Below are 13051 nucleotides of genomic sequence, written 5' to 3'. Positions count from 1 at the left end.
GGATACAGGTTTCTGAACATTTACGGTATTTATCTAAACAAACCTGCTAACTTTAGTCATGCTTAGTCCAAGAAAATAATTGAAGTACAAGAACTGACTGTAGGAAAGTGGCTCTATATATACTGGACCAAAGTAAGGTACAGTGTGTGTATAGAGTCCCCAGTCCCCAGAAGTTTGGCAGAGGCTAAAGTTAGATATAACCTTACTCTCTAAAGTGGTTGCTTGGTTGAGCAGGAAGGCAGTATCCGAGGACAGTGTAAGGGATTTGTTGTACAGACTCAGTCAGCAAATGGTCTCACACACTCAAGAACTGAACTCTAGGCCAATTGTTTTGTATCCAAAGATATAGTTATTTTAGAACCAACAAGGTATCAAAATATACTTTCCCAGAATGAGTTATCTTAGTTAAATACTTTTCAAATAGGTAATAGACTTTTGAATGCAATAGTTACAGTTTATTGCAATAGGCAACACAATTTCAAACAATGCAACATTGAACTCAATGGGAATTTATAGTTATATACAATTAGTTACTTTGAGGTTCCGTGAATTCTGAACCTGGGTCATAAAGGTCGTGGTTCTATTACGATTTTGGTAACAGCGAACCGTAAACAGTGAGCTCAGCAAGCATGAGTGTTTTCGTCATGTTACACCGATGGATTCACGGTGTATTTGAAGATTTCGTTCTGAACCTTTGGGTTACATTTTGTGCATGGCAGCCATTTTGTGGTTGCCCTCACATAGGCCGATGACTTTAGCTGGCTCTTAGATGACCTGAGTGAACTGACCCTGTTGCCTGAAGCTGACCTTGCCAAACCAGTTTTTGCCCTTTAGCTGATCAAGATAGAGATCAAAGAGCAGGACATTGCTGAGTTTATGGTACATGCACACACCCTTCTTTCTTGCTTCTCATCTGATTCTGTTCCTTCTTTTTATGACCTGTTTACGATATGGGGTGTGGTCTTTTATTATGGATTTGTTCAGCTTGTGTAAGAAGGAATGTTGGGTTTTTTGCATGCTTGCAAAAGCTAGGACTGCCCCTTACTTTTGTGCGGAGTCATGTAACCCTAAAACATATAAAAGGCCTCTGTCCTCTGTATTCCTCAGACTACCTCATTCAGCTGCTACGGCTTCTGTGTGACGTGGCCTCACTTATTAAATTTAATAAAGATGTCTTTTCATATTTTCAGCTTCTGTGCCAAGTTCTTTTTTATTAGTAAGTATTCCCTGAGAATGAAGATTTTCATTTCTTCAACTTTGTAGATTACTTTTCTAACCTCAAGACTGGATCCAAGATTCGGTCTTGGGACATGTCCTGTAACCAGTTAAGTAAAAGTGCTTTGGTTACAGTAGTGATTTGTAAGAAATATTATTGTATTTTAAAAGTTGACACGTCGAAACTTTTTCAGTTGAAATTACCAATGTTATCCTATGGAAGGAAATTCAATGTGCAGGTAAAGTATGTTCACGTTACTTTTGTAATCCAGTACTGGACTCCTTGGGTTCAGCACTGGGACCTCTATCTAAAACAGGTAAGTAATCACTTTTTGGGAGTTGGTACGATTTTTAAATAATATTTATAGTTTGCAAAAATCGACAGAAGAAATTTCACAGAAAAACAGTCAATGGTTTCCTATGGTAGAAATTTCAGGTTACTGGTAAGTATGGTTAAAATTACTTTTCAGGGTTGGTGCTGGGCTAAAAGGTGCAGCACGGAGGTCTCTCCCAGTAACAGGTGAGTAAATTGGAATTCATTGTTTGGCTGATTTTAGGTGAATATTTTAAAGTTTCAAAACTCCACACTTAGAAGAATTTCCAAGTGAAACCAGTCAATGTGGATTTCAATTTCCTCATCAAAAATTCTGTGCAGCTATGGGGCAACAATGTAAAGAATGTGGAAGATATAATCATTTCGCAAGTGTGTGTAAATTTAAGAAGAAAAAAAGGAAAACTGGACAAGAAAAGAAAGTGGAAATAAACAATTTAATTCAAATGAAAAAAAAGGAAATGAAAATATGAAACATAAGAGAAATGGAAGCAACTGGAAGAGAAGAAGAATCTGAAGAAGATTTTGAACATAGCGAAAGGTTATAGATGATGCAAGAAAAAGATGAAGTTGAACAACTTAACATGATAAGAAAAGAAGACATTAAAAACACAACCTCAGTTGATTTATTGGTAGGTTCTCAAAAAGTACCTTTTATCCTGGATAGCGGAGCAACTTGCAATATAATGTGTGTGACTGAATATGTGAAAATGTTTGAACAACCTCCCCTCAAACCATCAAATGTAAGTGTTTTTCAATGGTGCGCAAAACATCCTGTTTCTTGTCTAGGAACATTTGAGGAAATTCTAAAACATCAAGAAATAAGCAGCAAAGAGAAAATACATGTTTTACAAGGAGTGGTTCCAGGACCATGTCTACTGAGTAACATAACTGCTCAATTTATGGGACTACTAGCAGTCACCTGTAATTTAAAAAACAATCATCCTGTTCCTCGAAAATATCCAAAATTATTTGATGGTCTAGGAAAATTGAAAGACAAAACAATAACTCTACATATAAATTAAACAAAGCCTGTAACTCAGTCCCACAAAAGAGTTCCTGTTCACACGTGAGCGAAAGTTGAAAAAGAAATCAAGGCATTATTAGAAGACATATTTGAAGAAGCAACAGGCACAACGCCGTGGGTATCTCCCATTGTGATTGTTCTCAAGAAAGATACTGAAGATATCTGCATTTGTGTGGGCATGAGGGTCCCAAACACTGCAATTAAACAAAAGAGATACCCTGAACCTCATTTAAACGATATGATTAGTAGCATTAATGGTGCACTTGTTTTTTCGAAACTTGATTTATGTAAGGGATATCACCAGCTAGAAATTGATACTCAATCGAGATGTATTACAACATTTCCAACACACCTGGGTCTATTCTGATATAAACGGCTGAATTTTGGTATATGCTCTTCTGCTGAAATTTTTCACGAAATTATAAAAAATAAAATCACAAGGCCTGCACAAAACAGCATGAACTATAGTGATGACATCCTAGTCTTTGGCAAATGTCAAGAAGAACATGATCAAGCCTTAGATGGTGTATGTCAACAACTCCTCAAAGCTGGATGGACTCTAAATCTCAAAAAATGTGAATTGAATAAAACCGAAATAACGTTCTATGGCATATATTTTCACGTGAGGGAATGAAGCCAGATCCCAAGAAAATTACTGCGCTAAATGCAATACAAAGAACCAAGGACATGACAAACTTCAGATCATTTCTGGGAATGGCCAGTTATTGTGCGAGGTATGTTAATAATTTCGTAACTTTAAGCTCACCTCTCAGAGAATTAACAAAAAAGGGTCAAAGTTTTGAATGGAATGAAAGTTGTGAGCAAGCATACAAAGAAATAAAATCTCAAATAACTATGGCAGCAAACCCAAAATACTTTGATCCAAATTTATGTACGGACTTAGTAGTGGATGCCAGTCCTGTAGGGCTAGGTGCTATCCTGGTACAACATAAGCCTGTAAGAGAAACTCCAAGATACGTAATATCTCATGCCAGCAAAAGTCTTTCAGAGATTGAACAAAAATACTCTCAGCCTGAAAAACAAAGTTTGGCAGTTGTATGGGCCTGCAAACATTTCCATGATTACGTCTATGGAAAGCCTTTTGTAATAATAACAGATCACCAAGCTCTTATTTCCATTTCTGTGAACCCGAAAACAAAGATGCCTCCAAAGATAGAAAGATGAGGTTAATGGACTACGATTTTAGAATGATTCATAAGCCTAGAAAAGAATACAATCCAGCGGATTATTTATCTAGACATCCTTCTGATTCAAAGGCAAGACAACAATTGGAGGCAGAAGAGTACATCTGTTTTCTAATAGAGTCAGCAATACCTGACATTATCTCACAAAAAGAACGGATTCAAGCCACATGTTTAGATGATACCATTCAAGAAGTAGTCAAAATCATACATGAAAATAACTGGAAACTGATAAATGCTGCAAGTCAAATGTAAAAAAAAAATGAAATTTTGGTTTGGAAGAATATACAATCTGAATTATCTTTAGCCTCGTCAGGCATATTACTTAGAGGAAACATAATAGTTGTCCCAGCTCTGTTTACAAAGAAAAGTTATTGATCTGGCTCATGAAAGTCAGAGGTATTTCCGGCACTAAAGATTTCTTGAGAGAAACTATGGTTTCCAAGATTGGATCAACAAGTGGAAGAAGTGGTTCAGTCATGTCAAATATCCCTGTCCACTTCATCAATAGGACATTGCCCTTGGAGAGCAAATGTGGGAATCGGCATTCTTGTCACTGAGGAACTTAAATTAAATATTCACAGAGTTTGAGGAAGTTTCACTGTTTCCCCTTTTTCAGTATAAAATTGTTCCCTTTGATCATATAAAAGATGATTATGAAAATGTTATGAATTAAACATTATGAACAGTGAAAGTGAAATGGTGTATTTGAATTAATAGTTGTTTAGTGTGTTTTTGTTATCACTAGTGGAATGTGGAGAAGTGTGGCTCAATGGTTAGAGCGGCAGACCCTGATGCAGAGGTCTAGCCCAGGACCAGGGTTCAATTCCCCGCCTCGGCGGGTCTTGTGCTCGAAATTCCACGGACCTGATAATTCTCGCCTCGGTGCCTATTCCAATCATGGAGTCCCACTCTGCAACTCTGGGCAATAGCTTGCTTAATCTCCACAACGGCCCCCACAACGCTAAGGATGCCTGGCCTCCACCTTGGGGGTGACCAGGAGTGGACACCTCACAGGGAAAGCCAGGATGGGTTCCACAGCGGTATTCATACAAGCGCCTTGAGACCCTTGCGGGTGAGTAGTGCGCTATACAAGTATCAATTTACCCTGATGCAGAGGTCTAGCCCGGGACCAGGGTTCAATTCCCCGCCTCGGCGGGTCTTGGGCTCAAAAATTCCACGGACCTGATAATTCTCGCCTCGGTGCCTATTCCAATCATGGAGTCCCACTCTGCAACTCTGGGCAATAGCTTGCTTAATCTCCACAACGGCCCCCACAACGCTAAGGATGCCTGGCCTCCACCTTGGGGGTGCCCAGGAGTGGACACCTCACAGGGAAAGCCAGGATGGGTTCCACAGCGGTATTCGTACAAGCGCCTTGAGACCCTTGTGGGTGAGTAGTGCGCTATACAAGTATCAATTTACAATTTACTAGTCATTGTATGGTCCCATTCTGTGTAATGTCTATTGAGTATTTTTGCCCATGTGAAGTCAGTTATTGATTGTTATGAATAGTGTATGTAATTCTTTATTGATATGATTACGTCTTTCTCTTCATAAATTTCCAGAAAACAAATGAATTTTTGAGAAAAAAATACAGGTTAATAAATACCTGATTGAACAGAAGTTATGTTTGTTTATTACTTCAGTTTTAAAAAATATGCTGGAAGTAATTTGTAGGTTCAGATACTTTCCTCTTTCTTGTTGAATTTACGGCCCTACCTGATCCTTGTCCCATTGGGCCTAACTCCTTTGTTGTTAGTCCCTTCATCCATAGGGCATTGCCTTTGGAGAGCGGATGTGGGAATCTGGAGGCGAAGCATGGGCATTTTGCGTTTTGAGCTGTGGTGAATAGGTCTATGTGATAAAATCCCTATACCTGAAAACAGGGGAGGAGAATTTGGGGATGAAGTTCACACTGGTGGATTTGCTGTGTCTGTCTGCCAAGAAGGTCTGCAATCCGACTTTTTACCCCTGGAAGATGTTCTGCCAGGAGATAAATCTTGGGGTGCATAGCTCATTTCCAAATGGCTTGTGCTAGGCGTGAGAGTTGGCGAGAGTGTCCCCCCACCCCCCGTTTCTGTATATAATATATAGCTTTCATGTTGTCTGTGTGGACTAGGATATCTTTGCTTTCAGAATGGTCATACAGTCTGGCAGCAAATTTAATATCCAAACTATGACTTCAGGAGCTGAGCTCCTTCGGATTTAGATGCTCCATTTCTCCATGCCTCTGAATGAGGAGACTGGAGGTGAGATGTAGCTTTTGATGTGGAACTACTGAGAGCTCTAACAGGGTGGTGTACCATGGTTAGCCCAGGACATTCATGGTCTCCATGTGTAATTGAATACAATACTCAAAAGTGACCAATCCCCGGCAGTGACTACGGACCGGAATAACAGAGGATATTGTGACATACGCGCCTCCTTTTTCTTGAAAGCGCTGACCGCTAGCTTTGACAGTGGCTTATTTGGGATTGACTACCATTATCAGATCCACTTTTGAGTATTGTATTGAAATACCCATGGAGACCATGAATGTCCTGGGCTAACCACTAAACGGTGGCCCACCGTCCTGCTTGGGGCTCTCGAAAATCTTTAAAATCTTTATAGGTCCCCTTCCCCTGTCCTGAAGAAGACCCGTAACTGAGGAGTAGACTTATCCCTATAGCGCCATGGTCGAAATGTTGACGCTTACCACCCAACGTGGGCCTGCACCCCGCTGCTGTTCTCCCACCACCCCCTGCAGTTTTTTGGAAAACCTACAGATGATGAAGTCACTGTACTCTGTTGAAAAAGGAATAACGTTTTGTTTCTAAGTAACGCCAGGGGCAGGCTTCCACCTACAACAAGTCTAAATCTAGACTTGGTCTATTGAAAGATTGCAATTGATCTATTTAAAAAAATGTCCCTATACCTCTATTCCTTTCCACGAGCACCCTCTTCACACTCTCTTCATTTCACCACCTGGCTGTAACCAGGTGTTCAAATTGAAAAAACTGTGTTTAAATATAACTTTGAAAATAAAAACTGCCATGACATTTTTTTTTTTTTTTTTTTTAAAGAGTTTTGGCTACAACTTTACCATGGGTACCGTTTGATATATGTGAATGCATTGGGCTTTTTTCTTTTCTTTTGCAGGTAGTAATTGCACTTGTTGACTGAATAATTTTATAATTGATTGGTAAACCACTTGTTAACCATACCTGGGTACTGTAAGGGCACAGAGCTCATGCACCTGTGCCCGCACCACTGGCATAGGGTACCCAGCTAGAGGGATGACTGAGGTATGCCAGGGCAGTGGGTCTTGTGGGCATGGCACACAGATATGTGCCATGTCGACTCTTTGTTTAGTTCTGTACCTAGAAACTCAGCCTGCAAAGGCAGTGTGTGGGTGTCAGGGTACAGGGCCCCTAAGGGTGGCACAATAAGTGCTGCAGCCCTTAGGGGCCTTCTCTGGTCACCATGCCCTGAGTACCTAGGGTACCATTTACTAGGGGCTGATAGGTGGCCAGAGATGCCAATTGGGTTTTAGTTTCAACACAGTTTTAGGGAAGGAACACAGGCCCTGGGCACCTGGTTGGCAGGAGCCCAGGGCACACTCAGTCAAAGCACATCAGCAATTTAGCAAAAAGTGGGGGCATACCAATGCAAGAAATATGGCACTTTCTCACAGGAGAGCCTTGTGCTTATTACTCCACTGATTCAGAAAAGGGTGTGGTGATGAACAGAGTGCCTGAATTAAGCAGACCACTCTTACCCATTCCAAAGATCAGGGCTTGATCCATCACCGTTTTTTAGCTCACTGCACCATCCCAGCTCAGAACTTGGCTATATGCAAATTAGTCTGTTCCTGTCCCAGTGCATGATGGGAACAGGGCAAACCAAACTACCAAGCCAATTCTTATACTGGGAAGGAAACAAGCTTCCGGGGACCGGTTTCTGCCATTTCAGGCGTCGTCGGCCCGGCTTGCTTGAATCCTGATGGTGCAATGAGCAAGGGACTCACATCTGAGTATACCCTTCCACGCTTATGGTGGACAAAATGATTCAGAAAAGGGGGTGGTGATGAACAGAGTGCCTGAATTAAGCAGACCACTCTTACCCAGTCCAAAGATCAGGGCTTGATCCATCACCGTTTTTACTACACTGGCCTTGTATTGTGTAACCCTTGAGATTAGCCCCCCAACCTGTTAGAGGTGTGTCTGCTGTGAGCACGATTCGTGAAATAGGGTCGATAAAAGGCCGGCCTGCTGATAAGTTTTGTGGGTTCCACCGCTGCAGAGAGAGATGGGTACAGTCGTCTGCCAACACTATATCAGTTAATTGACCATGTGAGTGATTCCACTGACGTGCTAAGCACTCTTGTAGGGGGCGGATGTGAAGCCTTGCATGAGGTGCAATTGTGATGCAAGACGCTATCATTACCAGCAATTGCATGAACACTGTAGAATCATATTGCGAATTCTAGCTACATTGGGAGAAGCTAGAGTTTTGACTCTGAATAGACAGGCTCCTAGGTAAGACTGCATCTGTCACAGATGCAGGTGACATTTTTGAGCATCGATGGTGAACCCCAGTTGAAGAAAATAGATCTATTGTGATCCGTGTGTGTTGTAGATAGATCTGGTGAGAGCTGGCTTTGATTAGCCAGTCGTCTAGATAGGGGAAGATGTGAATTTGTGGTCTTCTGAGGTGGGCAGCAAATACCACCAGAGATTTGGTAAAAACTGTGAGAGCTGTAGTCACTCCGAAGGAAAGCGCCATGAATTGGTAATGCTTGCCCGCGTTTACAAATCTGAGGTATTTGCGATGAGCAGGATGAATTGGAATGTGAAAATACGTATCCTTTAAATCCAGGGTAGACAAAGTCTGCTCTTTGTAAAAGTGGGAGTACCTGTTGCAGTGTCACCATGATGAAGTGCTCTGACAGTATATAACGGTTTAGCTCTCTAAGATCCAAGAATAGGTCTTAGGGAACCATCCTTTTTGGGGATGAGAAAGTACAGAGAGTAAACCCCTGAGCTCTGGTACTGTATTGGAACCGGTTCTATTGCCCCTTTCAGTAAGAGGGACTGGACCTCTTGTTTTAGCAAGTGTGTGTGTTCTGGAGACAACTTGTGAGACCAAGGTGGAATGTTTGGGGGAGTGCTGGTAAGCTCCAGCCAATAACCTTGTTGGATAATTCCAAGCACCCATTTTTCGAATGTTATAGACTGCCAAACAGGGAGAAATTGTTGAAGTAATCTCCCAACATGTGTGGTGTAATCGGGGGAATCGTGGGCAAGTCACTGTTTGTTGAGGGAAGGATGTGTTGCCCTTACGCCTACCTTTGAAGTTGTTGCCTCTATAACCGCCTCGAAAAAACCCTCTGGAGGGAGATGACTTGTTGTTACCCTTGTAAGTGGAGGTATTTTGATATGGGGATGGTGTTTATACCCTCCTCTGTAAAAGGAGCGACGAAAGGAGCTTCTGTTGGAAGTAGTCTGGAGTGCTCCCATAGATTTAACTACCTCGGTGTCCTTTATTTTCTCAAACGCCTGGTCGACGTTAGGACCAAATAGGTGTTGCTTTTCAAAGGGTGTGTTAAGGATTGATTGTTGGACTTCAGGTTTAAACCCTGACATCCTTAACCAAGTGTGTCTCCTGATCAGAATGTTGTTGTTAACTTCTCTAGCTGCGTTGTCTGCAACATCTAGAGTGCAGCACATCGAGGAATTAGAAATGAGCTTAACCTAATTTACTAAGTCCTGTGCCTTAGCCTTATGCTCATCAGGAGATATTGAAGAAGCTGCACCATTTCGTTCCAGTGTGTCCTGTCATACCTGGCTAAGAGGATCTGCATGTTTGCAATGAGCCATTGATTTGCAGCTTGAGCAGATATGCGCTTGCCATAAGCATCAATTAATATGGACTCTTTACCTGGCGGAGGAGCATCTTCTGATGTTTGAGAATTTGCCCACTTACAAACATTAGATACTATTAGAGATTCTAACGGTAATTGTCCCTTTTTAAATATACGATCTGTAGGAGAGGCCTTATATTTTTTTGTCCACCCTAGGAGTCTAGATGCATGCTCTGACTGGGTCTTTAAAACTCTCATCAGCATGTCGCATCTTGCCTTTGGGCATTGTAAGTGTCCGAGATGACCTGTGTGTAGAAGCTACAGTCTCAAACAAAAAATCTTCTTCTAGTTATTCTTTGTGCAGCTCAACCCCATGGTAATGTGCTGCCCAGACAATGAGTTCTTGGTGTGATGCATTGTAGTCTCGAAGAGATGGGTTGGCTGGGTAAAGGTCTCGATCAGTATCACCAGGGGGATCAATTGTGTTATTTGTTCATGGATGTACTAGGATATTCAACCCCCCCATCATCTGCATCGCCATCGTCATGGTGCGATTGTGGGGAATCCTGAAGTGTAATATGCAAAAGATTCTGAGGTGGAGACGGAGGTGCTGGAAGAGGTGATGGAAGATGGAAAGGACTTGTAGCTACATATTTTTTCTTCAAGGGGAGCTTGTAAGAAATGTCCTCATCTTGAAGCTTGCGTTTTTGAGGTGGTTATGTGTAAATATGACCAGTCTTGGGGTTAATGTGTAGCCTTTTAAGCTTTGGATCTGGTGTTAACGGAATAGCGTCCACTTTCGTATCGGAAGGGGGCTGTTTGTGTTTCGGTGCTGACGAAAGCTGGCCTTTCGGCGTGGAATGTTTCGGTTGCGAAGGTTGCTTAGGTTTCGACACAGAGGATTTTGGCTCCGAGCCTGACTTATGCTTGCAACCAGAGGGTTTCGGCCCAGAGGAAGACTTTTGGTGACCGGGTATGGAGCCATTCGGCTTGACTGGCTGTTTCAGTGCCGGGCCAGAAGGCAGTGCGCTGGAAATGTCACCGCAGTGCCGACCTTGGTCTGAAGGTGAAGGTGGTGCTGAAGCCTTGTGTTTTTTCAGTGTTTGTGGGGGCACAGGGTCTTTGGTACTCACATCACCTTGTCCCTGCAGCAGTTCTTCGGCGTAGAGGTCTATCTTGAGCTCTGAGTTCTATTCTTGTTCTAAGAACGCTTCCTCCTCTTCTGCTGCTCATGTCTTCTTGGCTGGAGCCTTCACTGAAAATATCCGGCGTGTCTTCGATAGCTTTGACGCTACATGTCTCGCCTTTGAGCCCGATGGTCGCAGAGAGTCTTTTTTTGACCGGAACGATTTCAAAGCGTCAAAGTTTTCTTCATTGTGCTTGGGAGATAAGCACAAGTTGCACACTTCGTGTGAGTCGGTGCACGGATACTTAGCGTGGCACAGAGGACAGCATTTAAATGGAGTCCGATCCATCAACAGAGAGCTGACTGGGCACGGTTAGGCCTCAAAAGCCGTCCACAAAGCTTTCCGATGGCAGGTCGATTTCGAAACGATACGCGGAGAAGTGGAAACGCGTTCAGAAAAAATACTGTCGAGGGTAGAGAGGATTCCGTGCCGAGGGGAACCCTAGGGACGGTTTGAACCGGAGCGCAGTAATACACATCCGTACCCGATGGCGAAAAAAAAATATCTAACAATGGTGTCGATGCCCATGCACACTATCACGGAAAGGAGGAGTCCCCTTACGTCGTGACTAGGAAAGACTTCTTCGAAGAACAGCAACTTGCAAAGATTCGGACCCAACACTAGATGGCAGGAGTATGCAAAGCATGTATATCTACAGCACACATGCCTCGAACAAAACGGTTCAGAACTAAAAGCCATTATGAGAAGTGAACACTCCTTTATAAAGGCATTTTTGAGTGTGTTTTTTTTAAAAGAAAATAAATACATTCAATCAGCCAAATTAAGTTTGCTGTAGTGTGCTTGAATGAAACACCACTGTATTATGCTTTAAAAGAAAAAGAAAGCGGAATATGGTTCTTTTATATCTACAGAAATAATAGTGTAAAACTGATTTGTACCTTAAAAACCATCCTATCCTGCCATGGAGAGCAGTGAATCAGGCACTTTGATTTTGAAGGGCAGGCACAAGAAGGAATTAAATAGACCTGCATTCAGACTATTAACCAGGAGTGCTTTGAGATGGCTGCTAACTTCATCAATTCAAAAAGAACAGATATGATGGAGAAATAGATATCTAAGTAAGTACCTTTTTCGTCTCCATTATGGGATTCTCTAGGATATTCATAAACGGCAGAATGAAATAGCAAGCTAACTCAACCTCAAATGCATGTACAAATGTGCCGTATAGACATTAAAATTACTAATTCTAAGCTCTACATAGGAAGGATTCCCCCTTCATTCGGAGAGATATTCTTAGAAAAACTATACAACAGTCTCCATGTAGGGGCCTTACAAATCTCTGGAATAGGAAAATTACTCAGCCGAAGAGGCAAGGCTGCACTCTCTCACATAAGAATGTAGGCCTCAATACAAGAGACTATAATTATAGAAATAGTCTACTCAGATTAAACTAATCCTGTAAGAACCGCTCCAGAGTTGTGAAAAAACTGCTTGACCTTAGTTTTCTCTAAATAATAGCGTAATAGCCTCTAGGTTGGGTTTTCTGGGAAAGGACTGTTGCCTGGTTATAAGAAGATTGTAAAACCCAATACTGTTGAATTTAAATGAACACAATAGGTTAGGCCGCAATGCCATACCAGACGGAGTACCCACTGAAATGGGCTACTGAACCAACTAGATACCCAGGTATATGGCTAAGCATTATCACTCGCTGGGCGTCTATCACTTGTGAAAAAGTTTGCGCTCCCGAAATTACAAACCGCTTCCCCCTCACAGGACAGTTCTTTAAGCGGCTGCCATCCAACATGATCACACTAGAGTGGGTGGGCTGACAGCCCAGGATATCATATAAACTCCTCACTTTGCCACTTGCACGCGGAGGACTGGGAGCACCAGACATGCAGCTAGATGCCCTCTGTGCCTAAGCTGTCTTTTTACATTTCTGGCTCCACACCACCCTGTTTCAACCGCATTTAGCAGTGGAGCAGGACCAGGCATCTACATGGCCGCTTGCGACAGCACTGTTCGAGCCATACAAAGCACCAAAGAATGAAAAACATTGTGGAATGTGTGCAATGAGAATGGGATGTGTCTGTTGGTGAAATGGGCTTACAGAGCCCTACGCACCATCCGCTATGCTGGCGGACAAACCCATATGCCAGCAACTTCAAGTAGGGATGCTGAAGGACTGGCTGGCACACTTGGTGTCAAAAATATTTTTAGATTTATACCCGGATGGACAGTTTCTCCCCCCATTTACTGGCACTACTGAGCATGAGATCA

At 42.4% G+C, this 13051-nt stretch overlaps 1 protein-coding gene across 1 annotated transcript in view; it reads right to left on the bottom strand.

The window, feature by feature from the left end:
* Window positions 1-13051, bottom strand: part of NCKAP1 (NCK associated protein 1) — a 577107-nt gene that overhangs the window by 197122 nt on the left and 366934 nt on the right. The window lies entirely within an intron of this gene.

The sequence above is a fragment of the Lissotriton helveticus genome, chromosome 3_1, assembly GCF_964261635.1.
Source record: "Lissotriton helveticus chromosome 3_1, aLisHel1.1, whole genome shotgun sequence".
NCBI classification, from domain to species: Eukaryota; Metazoa; Chordata; class Amphibia; order Caudata; family Salamandridae; genus Lissotriton; species Lissotriton helveticus.
Note: the sequence above shows the minus strand (reverse complement) of the source record. Positions and strands in the feature narration are given on the sequence as shown.